The sequence below is a fragment of the Sturnira hondurensis genome, unplaced genomic scaffold, assembly GCF_014824575.4.
Source record: "Sturnira hondurensis isolate 20B ecotype Veracruz unplaced genomic scaffold, ASM1482457v3 Scaffold0005252, whole genome shotgun sequence".
NCBI classification, from domain to species: domain Eukaryota; kingdom Metazoa; phylum Chordata; class Mammalia; order Chiroptera; family Phyllostomidae; genus Sturnira; species Sturnira hondurensis.
The window spans coordinates 7,847,854-7,868,969 of record NW_028077883.1 but is presented as its reverse complement, the minus strand read 5'-3'; the positions used below and the strand labels follow the sequence as shown (position 1 = coordinate 7,868,969).

General features: G+C 38.0%; 1 pseudogene; it reads left to right on the top strand.

The window, feature by feature from the left end:
• The first annotated feature begins 2,796 nt into the window (after positions 1-2,796).
• LOC118987365 (E3 ubiquitin-protein ligase RNF138-like) lies at positions 2,797-12,886 on the top strand (annotated as a pseudogene).
• The last annotated feature ends 8,230 nt before the right edge of the window (positions 12,887-21,116 follow it).

Sequence of the window (21,116 nt, the reverse complement as noted above, 5' to 3'; positions counted from 1 at the left end):
GTCCAGCATGCACTGTGTGATAAGTATTGCATTGCCAAAAAGTCTGCTTTGTTTTTTTCCGTAAAATATAAGACACATTTTTCAGTTTCTTTTTTAATATTTTTATTTATTTATCTTTAGAGGAAAGGAGAGAGGGAGAGAAATATCAATGTATGGTTGCCTCTCTTGAGTCCCCTGCCGGGAACTGGCCTGCAACCCAGGCATGTGCCCTGACTGGGAATCGAACCACGATCGTCTGGTTCTCAGGCCCGCACTCAATCCACTGAGCTACACCAGTCAGGGCACATTTTTCATTTTCACCAATAACTTTATTGATTTGGATACTTTAAGTTGTCTATCTCCCACTGCTGATTATTAGAGGCTGGGGGGTGCTGCTAAATGTCTTCTAATGCATAAGACGGCCCCGCAGCAGAGAATTATTTGGCCAAATGTCAATAGTACCAAGAAACTTCGCAAAACACTTTTGACACATTTGATCAGTCACCGCACCTTTATCCTACACTGCACAAATCTTTTTTTGTGTGTTTCAGTTGCATTTTGGCACAAAAATGCCAGAAATGTTGTATATTTTCTCTCAACTTCAATATTAAAGTGGCTGCACAAAAATTCACCAATTTCAACAAGTTTTTAAAAAATGCATGCTGACCTGGCAGCTGTCAAAACACAATCTAACAAAATTGTTTTAAGTGAAGTTAAAGACAACTAAGCATTGTTAGAGCCCTCGTATAGAAAAAAGTAAACAAACTTTTTGGCCAACCCAATGCTAGGCTAAGCATTTTTCCTGAATATTCTCATTTAATACCAGTAACAATCTTATAAGTCAAGGATTGTTGTTATCTTCTTTTATAAATGTCTTAACCTGGTTACTTAGAAAACAAAATAGAAATAAATACTGATGTACTAACACTTCATCAGGGAATTTAAGCAAGAAAAGAAAAGCTAATGAAAAGAATAAGGGAGGAAAAGAGAGAGAATAAGCGTAAGGGAGTATGTTAATGAGCTACTAACAGTTTTATAACAGAATGTCCTGTAAAGTATTGTCAGCGAAGCTGTGAAGCTCCTGTCTCCAAAACGTTCCAAGGAGAAGAATTTGAGAAGAAAGTACCAACCTGATACAATTTCCCATCGGTCAAAATTTATACCCATGGAGTGTTAACTCCCCCAAACTCCTAGCTGGGCACCAACTGGGTCCTAACTGGGTCCTGTGATATCTCACATATAAGCGTAAACAGGAAAGGCCCAATGGGAAGCAAGAGGCATGTGGTATCGGAATAAGATAAGACATTGTTGTACATGCCCACAGGTAAATTTCCCTTTCCATCAAATGCATACTAGGGATAGATATCCTTAGCCACTGTCCAAACCGCACATTATTTTTCTGAAACGTGGTGTAAGGGCAACTGTGGGAGGAAGGACCAAGTAGAAATTGTCTACCTGCCAATCAAGATAGCAAATCAGAAGCAGCACTGATGTTAAAGGCACCATAAAGAATGGAAGGATGCAAGGCCGTGTTCTCTCTCGATTGCTTTTTAATTCACTGGAAATATGGATCATGATACATGACAGCAGACAGCAGTGACCAGGTGGTAGTCCCAATCACAAATACCTTGGCTTATTTACTAAAAATGGACCTCACAGACTCCGGCATGTGTTTTGTGAATATTAGTTTTCTTCTTGATTGATATCCATAGAAAAGATCAAAGCAACTCACTTTTATGGGGTATTTTTTGTCTTAGATATTCTAAGAACTCATGCCGCTATCTGGCTCATAGTAAGCTAAGTATGTTGTATCAGGGCCATCGTTACTAGGTATCCCGTATGTCTTTGAATATCTATGCTGGAGACAGAAATCTCAGCCAGGGCACTGGCACCTCCTAATTACCACATGCCATATTGAAGGCTAGGGTGTTCCTCCATCACGGCTTCAGCATTCTTACCTCCTGCCTTCAGCAGAAGAGGCTAGCTGTCTGGATCAAAATGGCTTGAACAACACAGGATTGCTCTGAGATCCTGGGTCCTTGGGGAAGAGATATTCATCCATTGCATATGGTGATGCTGATGAGTCTTTCCATCATTTTACACTTCTCACATTTCTCTTCCTTCTCCTCCCCCCACCCCACATTAAGAGTTAGGGGACCCTTCCCTTCTCTCCAATGTACTTCTTCAAAATCCAACTCTTAATCTTGCTACCTAGGAGAATGTGATGTCATCGAAGTTGTGGAAATAATTGTTTCGCGGAGGAAATAGTGAAGAAGCCAAATCTTTCTGACAGGTCAGGTAAGAAAAGGGAAAATTTTTTCTTAATGTTTATCACACCCTGTGTAGTCAAGTCTTTGGGAAGAGCAGTTTCAGGGAATTTTTTGGGAAGAGGACAGATGGGAGTGGGTTGAGAGGTGAGCAGGAGGCGAGAAACTAAGTACTAAGATCAGTTGTGAAATAGAGGAAAGAGTTTGGAACTGGCGAATGTGGGGTCAAAGGAGTATTTTAGTCACATGCAGAATACCTCAGCACTTTAAAATATTTATGTAACAATGATAAAAACAGGGGGAATGGCAAAGGCATGAGAGACTAAGGCCCATCCATAGACTAAATTATTTGTATTCTTCATATCATCTGCCCAGACTCTTGGAGCCGCAAGTGACTGGTGGAAGGAAAAGAATATGGGTCTTCTGACATTTCATAAGTTATTCTTCCAAAAACATTCTTTGAGATGTGTCAACCCATAAAAGAAATATCCTCGAGATCTATATGTTTGTAGAGGTATCCTAAAGGTGTCCTTCAAAATCAGGCACTTCAATGGGACTGTCCACACGTGGGACATACGCTCAGCTGCTGTGCTTTTACCACCATAACCCCAGCTTCCGCCACAGGTGGCTGGTTCCAAGTGTGCAGTGGACTGAGCTAGACTCATCAGGTGAGCTCTTCTGGGTCTTGGAATGGGAGTTCAAAACGGGACAGTACAGATTGGCCTTTGAGCAGAGAAGGTGTAACTTCAGAGTTGTGGATGAAGAAGCGGATAATCTGTTCTGCAGAGATAAAACAATTAAGCAGATTCACTGGGTGTCTAGCAACTGTGAAGGGACTAGACTTGCCTGTTTTATCCTCATTGTGTCCCTGGCATCAGGTGGTATACTTGGAATAAAGTAAGTGCTTACTAAATATTTGTTAAACGAATGAGTGAAAACTGAAACAATGAACTATTAAGGTTTATGTACTGGTAAGACAAATATGATGCCATATATTATCGGTCATTATTCCTTTCTCTGAAGGTGTTATCTATCCAAACATTCCTATATTGATTTAACTTTATTTTGTAAAATACTTTATTTATTTATTTTCAGAGAGAGGGGAAGGGAAGGAGAAAGAGTGGGAGAGAAACATCAGTGTGTGGTTGCCTCTCACGTGTCCCCTACTGGGGACCTGGCCTGCAACCCAGGCATGTGCCCTGACTGAGAATCGAACCGGTGACCCTCTGCTTTGCAGGCCCGTGTTCAATCCACTGAGCTATACCAGCCAGGGCCGATTTAACTTTAGCAGAGCTACACAATCTCCCAAGTTAGATATTATGGGGAAAAAAGAAAATAAGTGTCCATAACTTTTCTTAATGTTTATAAAAATGTCAAGTAACTTTTTGGCATTGTTTTATTTTAAATCACAATTTAATAAAACTCAAAGATCAATTTGATTTTATTTTGAGAGAAAGGTATTACTATAAGAATCCCATCAAATTTGTTCAGTTGTTTTTAAAATTAAGGCTTTTTAGTTAGTTTGTTTTTTAACGATATGTTACTTGGTTAGTAAGGCCTGTTTTCCCTTGGATATGGCAGCATTAAAATTATGTAGAGAATATTTCTTCTCACAGAAATCTTAGGACTTCAGACCATCCCATCTGTAGATTTTTCCAATCGTTTGGCTGAAATTACTCTGGTATAGTACATTCAGTTATCTCTAGCCACTTTCAGCTTTCTCTAAGCACTTATAAAAATTAGACTCTGAAGATGCTGATCAGAGTCAGTTTGACTGGACTGATGAGATGTTGTTCCATAACCAGTAAAAAGCCAACATCGAAGGTTAAATTCTGTTGCTAGGCAACCCAGAAATATCCAGTATACCTAATAACTTTCTTCCACTCAAACACTGGTTGTAGCAAACTGTATCAATCAATTCAACAATCAAATGCCATTTCTTTGAAAGAGAACTCATCTGACAAGGACAAATACTTCTATAGGTGTCCAGCTATGGTATTATTAAACATCGGTGGTTTTTTTCATAGTCTCTATGTGCCCAAGTGACCACAGCACAATTTTTTTTTTGTTTATTGGACCAGAGACTTTTAACTCATTAATTCAATCCATTATCCAAACCCTTACTTAGCTATATGTAATGTCAGGTACTGCGAATACAGAGATAAATGGAGAAAACCTGGCCCGTGGGGAGTTCACATTCTAATGTTGGAGATAAAAAAGTAAACAAAGCATTTCAAAGATGATAAAAGAGGAAAAACAAAACCATGTAAACAGTATAATCAGAATACTGAGGAAGGAGTAATTAACTTTTCTGAAGGACTTCATGTCTGAGCTGAGTTTTGAAAAAATAGCTAGGGAAGGGGAAGGGAGGGCATGGAGAGATGAAGCAAAAAGGAAACAGAACTCATGGACACGGACGGCAGTGGGGTGATGGTGAGGGAGAGGGGTGTATGAGGAGGGTAAATGGTAATGAAAAAAGATAATAAAAATAAAGAAGTAAATTAAAAAAATAAAAGAACAGCAAAAAATTTCAGGCAGAAAAGGAGATACAGGCATTCCCAGTAGAGGCATCTCTGTGTATTTGGAAAGTCACAGGCCTGTGAGACAACGTGACACTTTTGAAAAGCCATAGACAGTTCCGTATAACCTAGCATAAGGTGTTGATGAAGAAATATGAAAATTGCTGGATGTTTAGACAAAGTCCAGATAATGAGGACCTTCCGTTCCAGGGACTATTTCGTGCTTTGTGTGGCCTTAGGACATTTTATCTGAAGAGGAGGGGGCCATTGAAGGTTTTAATAGGAAAGAGACATAGCCATATATCCTTTATTAAACATTGTATTAATTGATATTGAAATAATACTGGGTTTTTTATTCAATGAAATATAAACCAGGAAATTTAAACTTGCTCATAGTGTTATGATATTCTATTGGTATTTTAAAATGTACCCTTAGAAAATGAAAACAGTTCCAGATATGCACATTAAAGACTCTCTGAGCCCTACCAGTTGTGCTCACCTGCACGCCCTTCACCAAGTTCATTGTTGTTACCAGCTTCTGTGTCAGTGCTCCCAGAAAATACAAACACGTGTGCATACACCTACCTAATCAACTATCTGTATATTAAGATTTCTACATATTCACTTCACTGCCATTAACCTATCACCTTTCTATCTTTCCCTCTTGAGGATACATCTATCCTCAAACTATTTATCTTTGTGGCTTATTTAATGATGGTTTTGAGTACTGCAAAGTTATAAAGATTATATGTTACTTATTTGGACAGACTAATCATCTGGGATTCACTTCTGGATAAGTAATTGGTCAGGATTCGGTTTATTTTTTCCCTATGGATATCTGATTGACCCAGCACCACTTATTGAAAACACCAGAATTTTCCCATTGAATTTTAATGGCTTCTTTATCATAAATCAAGTGATCATACATTCATAGTGTGTATAGTGCATACATATAGTTCTGTTCCTGGGTTTTTTATTTTACCCTATAGTCTATTTTTCTTGTCCACTCACAGATCTATTAATGTCCATAATTCATTTTGTATCTTTCTCTTATTGAACTGGCTCCCAGCTATGATCTTTGTTTGGATATTTTCTCTTTGCACCTCCAGATCCACTCCCCAACCTTCTCTTCCTGGAATCTGACCAGCAGGGTTTTTAACAGTCCTCTTACCTGCTGACTTGTATTTAGATTTGTGCAGTGGTAAGTAAAAGCAAGAGATCAGTGGGTAGAAGGGAAGTAATTCAGGGTATTTATTCTGCCAGCATCCTCTTCATTCCAGGTCACTGAAGGTCTACCCTCATTAAAAGTCCCAGCTCCTGACAAGCAGCCCTCATCAGGTTCCAGAAACTCCCAACTCCCTTCAACACATTAAGTTTAGAGGGTAGAAACAGCTCACAGTTGGTACTGGCCAGGGAAATGTAATGATCCAATATAGATTTTAAATCTCCATGTAATTCTGTAAATAATCACTTTATTAATTTACCCACTTTGATCATGCCAGTTTGTTCCTTCCAGGATCCTGGAATAGCACGTTCATTTGCTAGTTCCCTCAGCATATAGAATGTGTTATCTTTATTTTTGTAATCCATTTTTTAAAAATCATGTCTATGACATTGCTTCTATGTGATCCTCACCCCATGTCTCTTGGTCCAGCTCCTGGCCATTTTTCACTCTCAGATGAGATGCTGTCTCTTCTGTAAGACTTTCCCTCCAACACGACTCATATGTCTTGGTTTATCTGCAACAATCCTGGTTAACACTGTTTTCCTGGCATAGTTGTCAACGATCCCCCTGTCTTTCTTGAAAATGAGCAAGTTTAGATGATAAATTATATTGTCATCTTATCTATGAGTCTTTCAAACATAAGTAATTTCTCCTGATTCTGACCTCTGCATAATTTTATTTGCACGTCTTACAAAGCTAACTCTTTCTATTGACATCACAGCCATTTGTGTTTATCTCCAAACTTTTCATGACCTATGGTCTCCTTGAGAGCAATAAACATGTATCTCAATGCCCCACCCCTCCTAATCCCCAGTACACTAGAAAGAAATGCATGTAGAAACCACATATATAACGTATATTTTAATTTGATATACAACTATATATGTATTTCTTTATTCATATGCATATATTTTGTATATATTTATACATAGACTATATATATGATGTGTACCCATATATACATGGGTACATATGTATACACACATATATATGTATGTGTATATATACATATTTATAGAGAGTGAGAGAGAAAGAAGGAACATTTTTCTTCTTCACAATAATAAACAATTCCAATTGATCATTATCCTTGAATTAAAGTTGGGTGAGATTGGTGTTTTTTGAAGGAAAAAGGTGATCAGGCAAACACTTGGCTTTGAGCAAAGCCCACTCTCAGAGTGCCGGCCTCGTGAAGGTTAGCGGTCCTCACAGCAGAACAGAGATGAGAACACAGAAACTGAGAGGTTCGCTCCAGCACAATGTGTGGCTTGGAAACTCTCCCAACTGGGGTACATCGAGGGGGCTATTTTCACACAATAGGTCAATATCACCTCTATAAAAAACTTGAACTAACCTCTTTTTAGGCACAGTTTTGCAAGGCTGGAGACATTTAGACTACTTTTTAAAATCTTCCCAGTAGTATGACATACTGCTTGAGGACCAGAAACACATCTCATTTATTTTTGTTTCTCTAGTGTCATTTACCCCACTAACGATTGGTTGCTGAACTGATAATGGTACCTTCAAAAACAGACCTTTCATCTCATTGTACAAATATAATCATGTGTGTAATCACATATATGTACATATATATAAACAAATTTAATGCTAAATTATATCTACATTTTAAATTTGACCACCTTTTCATTATTTTTAGAAACATACTTTAGTGCTGAATTAATATTATTAAAATTCTATCGAAATATCCATACAGATCACACTCTACTACAAATACAAAGCACTTCAAATCCATCTTGTTATGTCTTTCATACTGAAGCTAACAGTGCTCAGATTTAAACTAAAATTTAGAAAAGGTTAGAGTCCATCTCTTGTCAGTGATTTGATATGCCTGACACGCATCTTCCAACATTTACTGTACAGAAGTGCCCTTCACTTTAAACCAATTTCACATATTGTCAAGAAATTAAACGTGGCCCCTTGCAGCTCTGTCAAGCACGATTCTCAGCCTATCCACCCGTCTTAGAGCTGTAAGGGGTCGATGCGTTCATCAGGTCCTTCGCTCTGCCTCAGTGGCTCTCAGTCGTGGTGACATGACAGAACCAGCTGCGTAGCTTTCGAATACAGTTGATCCTCAGGCCTTATTTCTGAACTGCTGTCAATAAAATCGCTTACAGATTGAAGGTGCTAGAGAGCATGTGACTGAAGAGGAGCTACACTGAGAGGACAGAGGCTGTGTCACTCCATGCGCAGGGGACGTGGCTGTTTGGCTGCTTCACACCAACTCCCCAACACCCTGTTTTACCTGATCTCTGGGCCATTTCTTAGCATTGGCAGAAAATGCAAGGCTAACCAAAATGACCCCACCATCTTCCACCCCACTCCACTCCTCACTTAGAGGGACATATCTTGGCAGGTGGTTATGACTTTAATGTATATGTAGTCCTAAATATGGAGAGTGGGGGGGGAGGCCAGGTAATAATTAAGTAAAAATAGCATTACACTAATCACTAATTATTAATAATAGTTCAGAAATCTCAACAATTCTGTAAACCACAATCCTACACTGCATGTTAGGGATGGGCAGATGAAGAATATAATTTAATTCTCTACATGGACACAGAGCATTTAAGAGCAAGTAAGAACATTTTCCCGATTCACTGTGGAGCTTCCAACTTTACTTGAAGAGGCATATTTCGCCTAAAAATGAGTCTGAAAACCATATTCCTGCTTAGGACTCTGAATATTTCTTATATTTCAAGTACCTATGGTTTTTACACTAGGCAACCTCACAAATACTACAGATTTACAGCAAAATGGAATATCGAATCGTTTCTGCCCTGCCCAGTTTTCAACAGTTCTAAAGGGGAGATAGGTTATATTACAGCAGAGAATCCTAGAGAGAGTGATGAGCACAAGGTTCCATTTTATTATTTTTTAAATAAATTCTAAATTTTTGTGACCTTGATGGCACCATTTGCTGGCCTATGTGTAGAAATGTCATTTTTTAAAAATTTATTTTTAAAGAGGGGAAGGGAAGGAGAAAGAGAGGGAGAGACACATCACTGTGTGGTTGCCTCGTGTGCACCCGCTACTGGGGACCTCACCCTCAACCCAGACTTGTGCCCCGCAACCCTGAATCAAACCCACAACGTTTTGGTTTGCGGGCTGGTGCTCAATCCACTGAGCCACATCAGCCAGGGATGAAATGTGATGTTTTATATGAGAAGATATTAGACATCATTTCAAGGAGGGTTCTTCATAATAACTGATGACTCAAATGGTCTGTTCTGGAGGAAAGACTGCAATAATTCTGCTTTTGAAATATTTTTGGAAATTATGTAATTTTCTAGTTTCTCTATTTTGGAAGCCATTAGGATATAAACTATTGAAATAAGCAATCATGTCCTTTTCTCTCAGCAGCAGCAAATAGCGGCTGTATCATGGAAGTATCATGGAAGATCCCAGTTGGTCAGCTTTATTAAAATGCTTTTTTTTTACTTTCATTCAGGAATATTTGCTTTGAATCTATACCTCTAGTGTGACCATTATGAGATATATTTGTTTTCTTTACATGATCATTTTCAGTGGCAAAATTTGTAATTCAACTACCTTTCAATGCTATTATAACAATGGGATCTAACCTGACTGCATGAGGACGCTTTAGGGAAATTGTTCCATGAACAGAGGACTAGAGCAGTGGTACCCTACTGTGCTTAGAGGCAGTTCAACCTTCAGCACTGAAGCTGTTAGCAAGAGTTATCTCCTAGAGAAAGTCTAAAGTGAGATTAGCTATGGCAGGTTCATGTGGAGAGTAGACACTGAGCAAAATGAAATTCGTTTTGAGTTTGTCCTCAATAAGAAAGTCTACAATCAAATACTTAATATTGTTGTTTTTATGTGCCAAGAAATTTAGAAAGCATCACAGTGTGAAGATGTTTGAAAATACCAAAAGCCTCAACTAACATAATATTCCTTAAGAATTTATATAAGTAATACATATAAAGTACCTAGTATGTTCTATGAACTTTACATGGATTATTTTTTATCCAATATTAAGGTATTTCTATAAGGATAAGTACTATACCATCCTCATTTTATGGGGATGAACTCTAAGTGCTCCAGGTTCTATGATTTGCTGAAGGTTTACCTTTACCTTGGGCAACTTTACCTTGGGCAATCTGATTCCAGCCCCTTACACTCGTAGGCATAAAACTATTACCCAGTAGTAGAGTACTCTAGTTAAGAACTGTAGAGTTAAATACGAGTTTAACCCTGACTCCATCTAATTTTCCAAGGAAGTATTTCAGATAAAATAAACTTACAGCGTTTCCTACAAAATGGGAGTAAAAATATCTATTTCATCAGCTTATTATAAGGGTTAAAAATAATATAAAAGGAATCAATAAAATACTTTTTTTTCCATCTGTAAGTAAGGTGGGCTACTTAAATTTCACGTATCTCCACACATTTTCTAAAATAAAACCAAAGAAAGCTACCAAAGAAAGGCAACAAAGAAAGCTACCCAGAGCTTATTCCTACAGGACAACTGGGAGGCAGGTGATGATGCCCTCTGAAGCTGACATTTGGGTAGATGAACGAACATGTGAAAGGAGCAGAAGTGTCTCGGGGGCTCACATAAAAGCGGATGGTTGGGCCACAAAGGAGCAGAAGGGAAGGGAGTGCAACGGGAGTGATGGGAAATGCACAATACGTTAAGGTTCGAGTCCAGAAGCAGCGGTCTCCATCCTGACTCAGGAAATGCTGAGAACCAGGTCAGGTCCAAGATCTAACCAGAACTCTTGGCTGCTTGGCAGTGGACATTAAGAGCTTGGAAAGTGTGCAGCCTAGAAGCAGCAGTTTTGAGAAGCACTGTTCTAGGGAAGAGGGGACACCTCAGGAAGAAGGCTACCCCTTGGACGGTAAAAGGAAAAGACGGAAGTGGCAGAAAAAGGTTCTAAGGAAATAAAAAATATTTTCAAAAAATAAAAGGAAAACAGTAAAAGTACCCGCATGCTTTATTAAAGAAACTGCAGTTTACTGTGGAAACAAAAGAAGCTAGCAAAGTAACAATTTGGTAAATTTCAAGAGGAAATTTTGTAAACCTTACAAATACTCGGTCTACCCACCGAGAGATTGACAACCACTGATTTACAAGATCCACTCATGCCTGGCCCCTCCGCAGAACTTCCAGCTCACAAGGAGAAACGGAACAGAGGCACAGGGTGGGCCCAGATGACCGCCACACCTCTCTACACAGCTGGGTGTCCGCAGATGCCTGCACTTCCTGTAGTGAACTTGGGGCAAGTAGGACTAATAACATGTGCTCATCTCATTTCAAACCTAAGGATAGCCAGGTCTGGCCAATTTTTTTTTATTTGAAAGTAATCCAAAACATCATCGCATTGTCAGGTTTTTTGTAACCTATATCAGTTAACTGAAGAAAGCCAACTTCATGGTGATATCCTTAAGGGTAGGACAACAATGTCTTTGAACTAATACTCAGTTTTCAGAAAAAAATCATATTTCTTGATTTCCCAGGTATATATATTTGGAGATATTATTATATCAAAGAAATGTCAACATATGAGTTTTAGAAATATAATCAAATTATATCCTTTTGATAGGAAATTATAACATTTCCCCAAATAAAGAAAGACAGAGATGTCTGCCTAACATTATCTATATAGTCAGAAGGTAAGTTGACATCATTTTGGAGATCAAAGTACTAAGAAATTATGAATATCTTTTTAACTGAATTGGCAAGTAAGTCATCAGGGACTACGTATCTCTCAAATACTAATGTTAAATTAGTCTTTTTCAAGAGAAAGATTAGTAATCTAATTCAAAGAGCTATGGTGTATCTTTGGTAACTACCATCAATGTTTAGGGCAAATGAATTGCTTATGCCAATTCCTGATATTCTGCTCTGATTTTCTGCAAAGAAGAAATAAAAATTAAGAAGTAAGCCCTAATTATGATCTTGCAAATTTTCCAGATCAAAAGCTTAGCAATTCCATCAGTGGAGCTGACTGATACTGATCTAAATATACAGGAGGTCCCCATTTATTTCTGAGTTCTCCCACCTTATCATCAACTTACTGATGCATGTAGCGGTAAGGGCATGCACTATTCACTCAGCATAAACCTAAGTCTACATCAGATGATGAATGGATAAAGAAAATGAGAGTTCCGGTCAAGATGGTGGTGAAGGTAAATGCGGGACTCCAATCCTCCCACAACCACAGCAAAATTACAACTAAACCACAGAACAACCATCATTCAGAACTGCCTGAAGTGTAGTTGAACAAAAGTCCCACAAGTAAGGATATGAAGAGGAAGTCACATTAAGACTGTTTCTGGAGAAAATGTTTCCTCGTTGCAGCAAGAGAAAGCAGAATACATTGCCTTCCCACCTTTGTCACGAAAATGTGACAAGAAGAGAAAAGGCATGGTCTGATCAGGTGCTAGACCTTGCAAATATCATGAGCATGTGTCCTGGGACCTGCAGATGCTGTACAAAACAGATGAAATATTATCACATGAGATGTCATTGCAAATCTTGAAGAAATATCAAGACGAATGTGGTGTTTCTGCTATCATTCCAAACTTTCAGATCCCTCAAGATTCATTATAAAACTGTAATTGGAGTGAAACATCTGCATCTGATAACATAAGAAACTTATCAAGGGAGCACAAGTTCTTCTGGGCATCCCACCTTTAAGTGTTTCCTGGATCGCTGGAAGGGTAATCACCTATCTCAGATAGATTCTGCGACGTGTTCTATCCGCCTGTCTCTTCCTCGGGAAGATCCTAGCCAGATTACTAGAAATTTCATTAGTCATCTAAATCAAAGATATCTGTGTGTTTGTAGAGGATTTGTGAATCTATAGCTAGATGAGGAAAACCAACATCAAACTGCTGTTGGAGAATGTTTTTAAATACTCATCTGAAGGCTGTGGACCTCTCTGCACCTTTGTATCTGCAAGTGACATCTTTAAGGAGAAGACTGCATGAAGTCACTCTTTTAATAACTTGTGTGTGTATTAATAAAAGTAATTCTGTCTAGAAAATGTGGTATGTGTATAATAGTATTCAGCTTGAAAAGGAGAAGGAAATCCTGCCATTTGTAACAACATGGATGAAAGGAAAGTACATTGTGCTAAGTGGAGTAAGCCAGACATAGAAAGAAAAATATTCCATGATGTCACTTATATGTGGAATCTAAAAAAGTACAACTCATAGAAAAAGAGAGTACAGTAATGGTTTCCAGGGGTTAGGACGGGTGGGGGAAAAGGAAAAAAATATTGGTCAAAGAGTAAAGTTTTACTTGTCTGTGAGGAGTTAGCACTGGAGATCTAAGGCACAGCATAGTGACTACAGTTAGTAATACCGTATTGTATACTCGAAATTTGCTAAGAGTAAATCTTCAGTGTCCTCACCACACACATAGACAAAAGGATCATGAGAAAAAATGGGAATGTTAATTACCTTGATGGTGGTAATATTTTTACAATGTATACATATCTGAAAACATCATGTTGTATACCATAAATATGAGATGTTTCCAGAAGGTAGCCAGCCATGTGACATGAAAAATAGAGACATTTATTGAAGAAGATACAAGATACAAGAAACATTGTACACAGGACAATAATACCTCAGTCCCTTCAAAGTAGGTACGTTGGGACCTCACACAGTTCTCCTAATCACCATCAGCTGCCTGTCATATTTTCCTGAATCTCTTTGACAGTCTGAAATCTCTCCCATTTCAAAGGTGATTCCAGTTTTGGGAAAAGCCAGAAGTCACAGGGTGTCAAATCTGGGCTGTAGCATGGCTGAGTCACCTGGGTGATTGATGTTTCATAAAAAAACTGCACAAGACATGATGCATGAACAGGTGTATTGCTTTGATGAAGCTGCCAGTCACCAATTGCCCATCACGGAGGCCTTCTGAATCATCTGAAGAGTTTCTGTGGAGGAATGTTGAAGCTTAACGCACAATTTGAGGCAGATTCGTTGCTCTACTCACTCAGTCATTTTGAATGCAGTGGTCGCACAGTACACATGCTCACTCGACAGTGTCTCAGGCCTCCACTGACTAGCACAGTGAAGTCGTCATTGTTCCTGCATGTGCATTTCAGTCCACTGTCCTTGGCTGCCAGGTTACATGGATGTTGTGCAAACCACTTTCGTTATAGTAACAGTCATTGGACTTTTTCTGAACAGACCTCGTATATACAATTTTAATTTGTCAATTATACTACATAAAGCTGAGAAAAATTCAGTTGTTATAACACATTGCTAGCTTCTTTTATTTTCTCAAGCAAATTTTGCTATGATGATAGTAATCTATCACAGTTTTTCAAAAGTGCTATATATTTAGTAGACTGTCCCTTAAAAAGAACATTTTTAAAGTTAGTTTTAAAGGACAAGTTGGGTTTTACTCAGAGATAAATGTATGTTATTTAAATGTACTTATTCCAGAACTTTGAATTGAAAAGGCCCATCTAGAAATAATTGTCATTATGTAACCTTATATAAGAAAAAATTGCTTTCATTACTGAACCAGAGATACCATAGAACATCCTAAATCCTTGATGAGTGACAGGCTTGAACAAAAAAGAGATTTCTCAGGCTTCCTGATTTAAGAGTTCTAAAATTCTCATCAGAAAATATGCCTGTAGTGGGAAAGTTCATCCAAAATCAGAGGTTAACTTTTTTCTAATTTTATTTTTTCAACCACCATCTGTCAAAAACCTACCGTGTGCCAGGCTTATGGTGATAGAAGTTAAAATCAAACAAACAACAACAAAAACACCCAGATATGGTCTCTGATGTCATACGTGTGTTATATCACAAATTGTCATTAGCATATAAACTTAAAAAATGCAACCCAAAGCACTTTGTTCTTATAAATCCTGTACGATTATGGCGCAATACGACAAATACATACCTTGCCTAGGGCAACTATTCCTTGGAGAACTGTATATAAACTTAGAGGCAATGCTTTCCTAAATTATTTAGCTTGTTCCTACTAACAACTTCATGCTATGTAAAGTTTGATTATTTTAGTAGAGAAGCAATCTTATCTTGAAGTTAGGATTTTGCATGTCTGCCTTTGGGGCTCACACGTTTCTGAGCCTGTCTGAAGAAATAATATGGCAGCCCCACGGTCAGTGATGTTGACCTGCAGAAAGGTTTGACCTGCAGCAAAGAATAGGAAGGAATAAATGGGAAGGAATATCAGAACCTAGAGAAAAAGAGGAAGAATGTGTGGAAGACACTTGGTCAAGACCAGACTGTTACTGTTCCTTTTTTTCATTGAGAAACAATTTTTTAATTTTTAAAATATTATTTTGTATAATATTCTTTTTGTTTTTAAATCTTTATTATAGACTCTTAATTATTCTTTTGATACTAAATCTCCACTCTAGATACCTGAAGATAACTTAGTCAATTTTGAAAGATTTGAAAAAATTCTTCCAGCTGGAATGGGACTAAAAGACAGAAAACTGTACTCGAACAACAATTAAAATTTAAAAAAAGAAAAAATCCTTCCATGTGTGCAGATGTCTTCTGCTTTGTTTATATAACTAAAGTTGCCTTCTCTAAGTAACAACCTAATTGTGATTTTACTCCCAATAATTGTCATGAGTTTGTGCCAGAAGGTCGGATAAATGTGGTTCCACTTCTGGTAATGGCAGATCTTGTCATTTGTACCAATCCTTCCACTGAGAGAATTTAGAAAGCTGGACAAGTTATTACCAAGCATCTTATTTGAAGGTATCAAATCAATACTAAGGCAAGGAAAAACTATGGAGCAAACATAAGGACAAAGCAGAAATCCAAAGAGGTGAACTTGTCATTTGAGGACATTTCCCCCCAAGGAGCAGCAATTAATTGCAATAGAAGTGCCAAGGAGGCAGAGAAACTGAACAGGACTTTCAGTAGGAACTACTGAGCTAAGCAAAGCTCAGTGGGCATTCCGGGATCACTGATGGGTGTGTGTGTCTATTAAATCTCTAGGTTTGGTTGTGGACATTGAAACCTCAAGCCTAGAAATAAGAGTAGAAGCAAAACAAAAGCTTCCTCTTCAAGTCTGAAACCCAGCTACAAATCATCTAGTCTGTAATTGAATTAAGGAATTCCAGGGCAGCTGGCTAGTGTTCATAAGTATCTGTCCAAAGTGAATGTATAACTCTGTGAAGGAATATAGCATCACATCAGGGTTCAAACTATCTTTAGTTTTTATTCTTTCATTTATGTCTGGCATTCAATAAAAATTAACTAACCAAGTAAGAATGTAATTTAAAAGCAAGATGAGTAAAAAACAATAGAAACAGAATCTGGAGCACTCAAGACAATAGTTATCATGTGCTCAATACATTTAAGGAAATAAAACACAAAATTGGGAATTTATGTATAAATTTTGAAACTCCAAGAAAGAACCAAATGGCAATTCTAAAACTGAAAATGTTAAACATATAAAAATATTAAAAACTAATATTTTCAGTGCAAAGTCACTGAGGCGCTGATGGTAACAATGAGAACAACACTGTTCAACTGAATGTGGGGACCATTGCTGGACTATTGCTTAAGCAGTTAAAGGAGTGTCAATAAAATGGAGGTTACACTCAATTATACATGATGTTCTCTTTGCACATATATTATAATTTATTGTCTTTTTATCTGTCTTTAATATACTCTTAAATTTCTACCAAGTTTTTAATATTTTTAAAAGCTAATCCATTTCAATTGGGATTGTCCCATCTGGGTTGGTTTAAATTTCAAATCCAGGTGTTAAAAATGGACTAATTAGAGTCTCTTTGTCCCAATACAAATTCCCTGGAGATGACATCTGTCTGGCTCAGTGTGATTATCACTTGTTCCTTTTCCTGTTTAAAGCTCAACTCAACTGAAACATAGGGACAAAAGTGAGAGAGTGACCAAGATACCCACTTTGTTTCTGGTAAAGCCAAATTTCAGGAGTAAGAAGACCATTTGCTCATTTGAAGACAGCTGATCCCCCAAGTTTTCTAGTGATACCTGTTAAATGATTCTGATGGTGCATCACTAAATAGGGAGGAGCTGGAAGTTACTAAAAAGCTATCATTTTGCATTGACCAGTGAGAAGCTGAGTGGGTGGGGAAAGCCTACTACTTTAAAGACCTTTTGAAAGCTGAAGGATTATCTGCTGGACTCAATGAGGTGCCTTTTTACAAGTACTGGATGATTTTGAGATGGTCCAGGAAGCACACTGTGAGAAACCTTAGCCTAAAAGGGAAGAGCAATTAATGCTAAGAATCAGTGAAACTGCAGAGAGGAAGAGAAAAATAAAATAAAATTCAATGTGGGCAACAGGGAAGAACAGGTAAACTTCTGTACACATTAAGAAGTTTATGTACATTTGACCTTATTTTGAGATATATTACTATTTTGTCTTTCAGAAGTAAGTCAGAATATCAAAATGCTGTTTTATTAAATTGTGAAATATTTTCATGGTTAGCAATGTTTTTTCTGTAAAGGGCCAGACAGTAAACGTTCTGGGCTTTGCAGGCCATACACTATCTTTTGCAACCACTCAATCAATCTACCATTGTAGCACAAAAGTAGACATTGATAATGTGCAAGTAAATTGCATGGTATGTTCCAATAAAACTTTATTTACACAAACATGCAAAGGCTCATATTTGGCCCATGAGCAGTAAGTTGCTGATCTCTGATACAGTTGCTTAGCATATTGTCAGCTATTTGAGGAAGACATGAAAGATAATTGAATTTCTAAAAAGTGTACAATATAGAAATTCAACAGAAAAGTTAAAATCTAGGTTAAATTATAATATAGCTTTTTAAAAAATGTAAAATGTAAAGAAAATTAATAAATAAAAAATTTGATTATGGGTCTGGTAAGTTCTGGAGAGCTAACATACAACAATGTGACCATAGTTAATGATACTGAATTGTATACTTGAAATTTACTAAGAGGGTAGATATTAAGTATTTGTACCATAACAAAAAAAAAAGAAAAAACAAGAAAGTGGCAACCGTATGAAGGGAGTGAATATGCTTTAGTTTTGACCATTTCATAACACATATTAAATCATCAAGTTTATATCTTAAATATATACAATTTTTAATGATCAGTTATACCTCAAAGCTAGGGATCAAAGTCCACTTGACAAGTAGATTCCACTGAGCAAATAACAGTTAAAAATTACAAGCTACTTATAGTTCATAAAAGAAAAGGCATTTCTTCTAAACAGCTTTCTAGTAGTTACTAAGATTATAACATGTGCTAAGTAAATTGTAATAGAGAGAAAAATCACATTTTCACTTGCAGCTAAAGAATATTATTAGGAAATTTTACATCCTAGAAGTGGTAAATGTCTTATTAAAATATAGAGATGACATCTCCAATCTCTGTCATGAGCTCCAAAACACTGGTTATGCCTTAGAAAAGAGTTTCTCATTGCAGGTTCGAATATATCATCAGTGCCCAGGCATCAGGGGTTAAAATATATGTTTAGTAAAATGTGGTTGGTAAAATGTCATGTTGCAAAATTCAAATCATGAAATGCTACAAAATGAGGGGTCATGGCCACCTGACTTGTGAAAGAAAATGTCAGTAATGAAATGGAATAGTCTAAATGAACACTTGCCAATTCATTTCGTTTTCATTTGGTCCCTTTGCTTCCTCTCTCTTTATAATCTATGCACATATAAGTGCCCCTTTCGCTCCCTAGCACTCTCTTTCTTTCTCCCTACTCTCTCTCCCCACATACTTTTTTAAGTAGGCACTGTTCAAATACTTTTAAAAGATAAATAAAAAATAATATAAAAAAGAAAACCCTATAAAGTTCAATAATGGCCCTTTTTACTCATAATAAACTTTGTTAAAAATGTAGTGAGTTTGAAATATTATAATAAGATAGAAATGAGTCCTTGAGCCAGTTAGACTTTGGGAAAGTATTCACTGCTGTTTAATCTTACTCTCTGATTAAGAAGAAGACAATCTGAGCTCCACTTTCCTGTTCTCCACAGTTTTTAGTCCTTTTTTTCACATACTTTATAGTGCTTGCCACTATGGAGTTGTGCTGCTTCCAAATACTGTGGTCAGACTACAACCAGTTGTCCAGGTATCAGATCATTTTGTGTGGAGATGATAATGACTTTGGAGATAGATATTGCTCTGGAGGGTAGGGTAGTCTATTGCATTGGTCATCAGCCAATTAACCAGCCTCCCAGTACCAATCATCCTTGTGTAGTCTCCCCTCTAAGTCTGGGCTGGTCCCAGGCTTTAATTAATAAAATGCAGCAGGAGTGACATTGGGCCAGTTCTTGGCTGAACACCTTAGGAAAACTCAGAAATGTTTGCTTTTGTATTTTACCCTTTTGCATTTTGAAAGCCCCCAACTGCCATGTAAGAAGTCCAACTGCCAGAGAACTCTATGTACGTGGGCAAGCTGACCATGTGAAGTCCACACGCTTGAGAAATGGGGGGCCAGTCAACAGTAGGAACAGAGGCCTCAGGGAGAGGACCCCAGTGGAACTGGTGTAGAGAGCCCCTAGGCACTTGAGCCGCACCAGCTGCCCCAGTGTGGTGCAGAGATGAGTGGAGTCATCCCCACCGTCACTCTCTCCCCGAAATCCTGCCCCACAGTGTTGTGAGCAAATAAAATGGTGGTTCTTTTGAGCCACTGAGTTTTCAGATGGTTGTGCAGAAACACTATATAACTGTAGTTAAAGAAGTGGGGGCAATCACAAGAAGAGCCAGGAAAAAATGAAGACCCTGGTAACCTAGCAGTGCTCTGGAGGGAGATCCTGGGAATGCTGCTGTGTGCTCTCAAACACTCTGCCCTAGGCGCCCTCGGACCAATCATGTGCTATTGTGCAAGGTCATTTTTTTTTTAAGTAAATGAGATGAGATAATATGGTCTGATCAAACAATGAAGGCACATATACTTTTTAGCTTTGGGGGACAAAGGCCCTGCATGTGGGGCAAGAAATAGAAACAGTTCTTCTGTGGTTTACTTCCTGTGTCAGCTCCACATGACTCTGGGCTGACCCTGTGACTTGCTTTGACCAGTAAAATCGGCAGACACATGGTTCTGCTGGTTCCAGACTATAAAGGAAGTGGTCGCATCTTCTTCCTCTCTCTCCAAAACCAGCCACACACGAGGAGTCTGACTACTCTGAGGCCAACATGCTGTCAGGAGCCCCAAGACAGCCGTGTGGAGAGGCCACGTGAAGATAGGCGTCCACAGCTGAGGCATCAGACATGCCAGTCCCAGGAGATACCAGGTAGGATCAGAGAACCACACGCTTGAGCCCCATGCAGATTGCACAGGTCTAAAAAAGTCAAATTGTTGTTTTAAGCCTCTAATTTTGCTTTGTTCGTTCTTACTGTAGTAATCTTATCATTTAATTAAATATGTAAACCCATGAGGTTTGAATGTGAGAAGAATGAGAATTGTTGTTTCTGTAAAAACAAAATGAAAGCGTTGAGAAGTCTCAAAAGGGCTTTAAAATAGCTTAGAAAATAGAAATTTTAAAGCATTAGGCTGAGTGAAATAAGCCAGGCGGTGAAAGACAAATACCAGATGATCTCACTTTTAGCAGGAACCTAAACAACAAAACAAACAAGCAAGCAAAATATGACCAAAGACACTGAAATACAGAACAGGCTGACAGGCACCAGAGGGGAGAGAACTTCAGGGGAAAAGGAGAAGGATTCACAGGAACTAGTATAAAGGACACATGGACAAAACTAAGGTGCGGGGGGAAGGGGAGGGAGGTGGGGAGCACTGGGGGGTGGGCTGGGATGGGAGTATAAGACAGAAAACTGTACTTGAACAATAATTAAATAAATTTTAAAAATAATAAAAATAGAAATGTTGCTATTAAAATATATGATTGCGGGAGAAGAAATAAATACGTAGGAATATTCTATACTCAGATTGCTTTGAAATATATCAAAGTACATTTTTTTATAGTTTTCATTTGCTTCATTTTGTCCTTGTTTACTCCAGCTTGAATGTGGAATATTCTAGTCAGAATTCTCTAGCACCACAGTGGACGCGCTCATCGAATCAGCTCCCATGTCCACTTTGTTGCAGTAGAATATCTTTCTGGTTCCTCATAGCTAGAGAGCAGGCTTAGGAGTGTGAC